Source organism: Octodon degus, unplaced genomic scaffold (genome assembly GCF_000260255.1).
Source record: "Octodon degus isolate 3935 unplaced genomic scaffold, OctDeg1.0 scaffold00058, whole genome shotgun sequence".
Taxonomy (NCBI): domain Eukaryota; kingdom Metazoa; phylum Chordata; class Mammalia; order Rodentia; family Octodontidae; genus Octodon; species Octodon degus.
This window is the reverse complement of record NW_004524634.1, coordinates 9,429,387-9,434,729: the sequence shown is the minus strand read 5'-3', so window position 1 is coordinate 9,434,729 and position 5,343 is coordinate 9,429,387. Positions and strand designations below refer to the sequence as shown.

At 36.9% G+C, this 5,343-nt stretch overlaps 1 pseudogene; it reads right to left on the bottom strand.

Annotated features, from left to right (window-relative positions):
• Positions 1-1,154: 1,154 nt before the first annotated feature.
• On the bottom strand, positions 1,155-4,900 carry LOC101577990 (annotated as a pseudogene).
• Between the last annotated feature and the right edge of the window lie 443 nt (positions 4,901-5,343).

Here is a 5,343-nt window from a genome sequence, read left to right as displayed (position 1 = left end):
CCTACACTCCCACCGACATTGGACAGAAGGGATCTTTTCCCTACTGACCCTCCAGCATTTGTTATTGGTTGATTTCTTGATGATACCCATCTTTTCTGGGGTGAGATGGAATCTCATTGTTATTTTAATTTGCATTTCCGAGATGACCAGTGATGTTGAACATTTTTTCATATGCTTACTTGATATTTCTATTTCTTAATCTGAAGACATATTCATCTGAGATTCTCATTTTTGGATTGGGTCTTAAGATTTGGATTTTTTCTGCTCTTTATATGTTGTAGCTCTGTCTTTGTCTCAGGGACAATTGGTCAAATTCTTTTTAATGTGCACCCGTATTTATAGCAGCACAATTTGTCATAGGTAAATCTATAAAAATACCTATGAACTAAAGAATGGATAAAAATGATGTGGCATTGTTAAACAATGGAGTATTACTCACCTGGAAGGAAAGATAAACTCATAGCTTTCATAGATAAATGGATGCCACTTGAGAACTTACTCATAAGTGAAGTAGGTCAGATTCATACGTGTAAATATCTTATTGTCTCCCTGGTTTAAGAACTGAAATAGTAAATAAGATCCAAATTGTACAATGGATATCATAAAATGAATTGTACAATAGATATCATAAAATGAGAAGAAACTATTCAAAAGGAAAGAGAAGCTCAGATGGGCAGAGAAGAAAAGAAGGGAAAAGAAGATTAGATAGATAGATAGATAGATAGATAGATAGATAGATAGATAGATAGATAGATAGATAGATATCTTTCACTGGAAAGAAAGAAGACAAATTTGGGGACCTATTGTTTGATCAGTTTTTCATGGCTATATCTTAAAATCTGAGCAACTAATTTAAAGTTAACAATATGCAACATGTTAACCACTATTACTCTCCTATTTGTTTTAATAAAGGAAGGCTATTTTATTACTGCAAGTGTTAATGATAAAAATATTTCAGAGTAGTTTTTCCATTTTAAAAAGTGAAAGTACACTCTATAGCCCAGTACACTGATTAAACCTGCTGTCTTTGAATCATATAGCCGTTGAATATTGAACAGTACATTTCATGAAGACCTGTAAATTAAAGAACTTCTGTTTTGAAGTTAGTGAATAAGAAACAAGTATGCTTTCATGGTTTCAGCTTCTTTTTCCTTCTACTCATCAGATGCTCCATCCATTGTATGTTTCTGTGTGGAAAGGCTTTGGTCCTTGTGTCTTTTTTCTCTGCCTTCTTTCTCCTTTTCTTCTAGTTCTGTGTCTTCCCTTTGATTCAATGTAGTTAAGGGGTTACACCTCCTCTGGAGCTCCACTGCAGTTCCGTAGAGCTCAGAAACCAATCAAATGTGAACTGAGGAGAGTTTCAGATACACTGTAGCAATTCATCATACAAATTTTCTTTGTCAAATCCAAGCTTGTGAAGCAAACAAATCAGGAAATGATTCCTTACTTCTGTGTAATTACTTTTCCTTTATTAATACCATATGAACTTTGGAGCTGATGAAAAGGTACTTTATATCATCCAATCTTTGCATCAAGTGCCTTTCTGACTTCTTGCCTCTCTCCTTTCAACCTGAGCCATAATCATCCTTGTCTCAGAGATCTTCACATCTTTTATAGGACAAAGCTTACTATTCAATGACTTCTGGAGTTTTTCCTTCCATTTCTCTTGCTACATTTGTAATATCATCATAACCTCATTTCTCATTAGCTTTAATAAAACGGTTAAAGTCTCTCTCATTCCAATTGGTAAATTCTTATGTCAGAACCTTATCTATCTTCTACTTCCTCCTATTAAGGGGTTCCACTTTATCAATTTTAAGGTATTCTTTCTTTGCTTGTGCTGCATTAGAATGATCAGGACTTTGAGTTACCTTGAACCTAATAGTTTTTCTGTAGTGCAAAATCTATTTTTCCAGTAATTCAAATAAATGTGGAGAAAAGGCCTATAATTCCTAAACATTGGCTTGTTTGGGGAGTTCAGGAACCTTGGGTGCTTTAGGCTCACTAAGGTGAAGAACTTCTCTGTAATATGCATCAACGGCACAGTGAGCCTTTCTCTCTCATTTGGTGGTTCAAACTACTCAGGGAATGCAACTGTCTGTTTTTCTGTAAGGTCCTCTCATTCAAAGCTATCCACAATTGTCTCTGTATCCATTATGAAATTTTTTTTTTTTTAAAACAATCAGTTTATTTTTTTTTTAATTTTTTTTTTATTTATTAGAGAGAGAGAGAGAGAGAGAGAGAGAGAGGTGTGTGTGGCCAGCTCAGCCCACCAGGGGGCGGGCTGGCTGGCATGTGGTGCTGGGGGATTGAACCGTGGTCCCTGTGCTTCGCTGAACTTGTTCTAAGTAGGTGCTTTAGACCACTGAGCCATCTCTCCAGCCCGATTATGAAATTTTAAAGAGAGGTTTTACCCACTTTTGGAGAATGTGGCTTTCTTCTTTATGTTTCTTTCCAAAAATGCCATCAATATCCTCCTCAGTTTTTTCACTTTCCTTTGAGGCAAACATATGTGTTGCTCCATGGGGAATCATTTGAAGCATTTCATCCTTTCCAATTTTGTTAGGATTCTGATCTACAAGCCTCCCTTATTGAATGACAATGGAATACACTCTGAGTTTCATCTCTGCACATTCTACTATTCTTTCTTCTACAGGGTTATCAGGTATTAAACATAACACTCTGTCTTCGTTTGTCCAGTTCTTTTTGTTTTACTTTAAAGAGGAAAGAAATAAAAATAATGACAATGAAGACAAAAAAGGCACTGTAAGACAATAAAAATGGTACAGAATTTCAAAAGAAGAATGAGCAATTAATAATGGTTGTTATGTTTCACACTATTATCATCAAATTCATTGCTCACACTATAAGATATAGGCATGGGGCATAACACAGACCTGAGGATCAATGGAACAGATTAGAAGATGCAGAAACAACTACAAACAAACTCAGCCATATTATCATTGACAAAGGAGCCAAACATGTTCACTGGAAGAAAAATACACTCTTTACCAAATGTCACTGACTCTCCACTTACCAAAAATTAAAACTAAATCCATGGCTATCATCATACACTAAACTAAAGTCAAAATGAATTAAAGACCTAAACATAAAAGTGAAAACACTAAATCTACTGGCAGAGAAAATAGGTGGAAATCTTGAAGACATAGAGGTAGGCAGAGAGCTCATGAACAAAAGCCAAACTGCGCATGAAATGTTTCATGAAATCAACAACTGGGATCTCACTTATTGAGAAGTTTCTATAAATCAAAACACATCACCAACAGAGTGAAAAAACAACCAACCAACAAATTGAGAAAAATCTTAACAGTCCTTCAGAGAAAGGTTTTTCCAGTTCTGTGTTCTAGGTCCATACCCTGGAGATTGACTCGGGGATTCCAATCCAAGTCATAAAATTATAACATCAGCAGTAGCAAGACTGATGGCAAGGCCACTAGCATGTATGTTTAATGTGAAAACAGACTTTGTGCTGTTTGGTTCCTTGTGTTCATTGATAGAGTCCTGGCTCTCATCATGGGGAGTCTGTCCATCCTACCTATAGTGCTCATAATTTTTCCACATGCAATAACCTTTCAGAATGTCTAGTTCTCTTCTCATTGGTATAAAGATTAGTGATTAGGAATCTTGTTGCTCTCATTTAGGGAGCAACTTGTCTAACACCATTGTTTTGCTATTGTTCGTAACTAGATGCTTAACTATTGTATAAGATGGACCAGGTTCTACTCCATAAAGATGTAGGCTTTATCACAGCGTTTTCTCCACTGCCTCAGGATGTTCAATAACTTCAACTTGTCCATTGTTTCTTCTGAGTTCAGTATATCTGTGTCCTTCATTAATATCTGGGTACACCATTCCCTGTGTCTTGCTGAGCCTCATTTAGATCTTCACTTCCTTCTTTGGTGGCAAATTGTTTTTAATATCAGCCTTGATGCAAAGGATAGGAACGGGTACAAAACCATGTGAAGCCTCTCTACTAGATTTTGGTACCTAAGATAGTTATTCATATCAAACCAAGAATCAAAGTTATCACTTGAATAAACACATCTGGCAACAACAACAACAAAAAAATAAGAATTGATCAGATGTCATACAAGTTGTTCTAAAAAGGTATTCTAGTTAATAGTAGTCCAATTGTAGTATTGAATTCCCATACTATTTCTGACAATTTAGACTTCTCATTTTGAAGCAGTGGGCTTCATCTATACTGAAATACATCCAGTTAAATTATTTTCAGCATAGACCTCTCTTTAATAAGCATTTCATAAGATATTCCACATACATCCCATTCTTCTAATAACAAGAAGATCTTTGTTCTTTATTTCCACTTAGACAAGCAGATCTAAGGGTTAGCACCTGTCTCTTGAATTCACTCATTCAGTTGTGTGATGAAAGCTTAGGAACCAAAACCATATGAAGACCAGGAATGTTTCTATGGTTTTTTAGGCACTCAAGATAAATTGCTTGAAGGGTCTTTCCCAGGACAATTTCATCTACCAGGTTACCCTTGCTGCTGTAGTAATAAATAAATAAATAAATAAATAAATAAATAAATAGAGGGTCAATTCAATCCTCAGATCTGTTAATCTCTCAGTTTGCACCATCTCACAAAGGATGGGGATCTTCAAATGGAGCGCAAATATTGGTTGATTTGGAGTTTCCTGTTAATAGTTCTACATCCTCCTCTTGCTCTGTTCCATGGAGTTGGTGATCCCCAGCTGAGATTAATTCTGTTTCTGAACCTTTTTTTTATTTGTGGGTACCCTGGTTTTATCCTCAAAAGTGAGGTTGGAGTCTTCTGAGCAGCAGGTTGAATGAAATGTGCAAACAACTCTGCTTGATTTAATAAATACTCAAATCCATTTGCTGGATCAGTTTGCATTTTTCATGATAGGTGGAATCTGCTCCTTGTATTTTGTTTTTCTTCCATGCTGATGCATCCTCAAATACTTCCTCTAGGACCTGCAAGAAAGCTAAGCAGACCAATCGCCTGCTTACGCAAGCACAGGGACCTGGGTTCAATCCCTGGCATATGCTGAGCTGGCCTCAGCCCTGGACATGCTGAACTCACTACCAACACCAGGTGTGGTGGTGCACACCTGTAATCCCAGTGATGCAAGGCTGAAAATAGGAGGATCACTAGGAGTCCAAGCTGTGTAATGAGACCCTGTACCAAATACATTAAAATAAATAAATAAACAAACAAACACTTCGTCCATATCTGTATCCCTGGGAAGAGGCTGTCTGTAGCAGGAGCTTCTGGGTGCAGTGCCCCGGGGTCCCTTTTGCTGCTGCTGGGACTTGGGGTGGCAGAGGCTAGGCTAC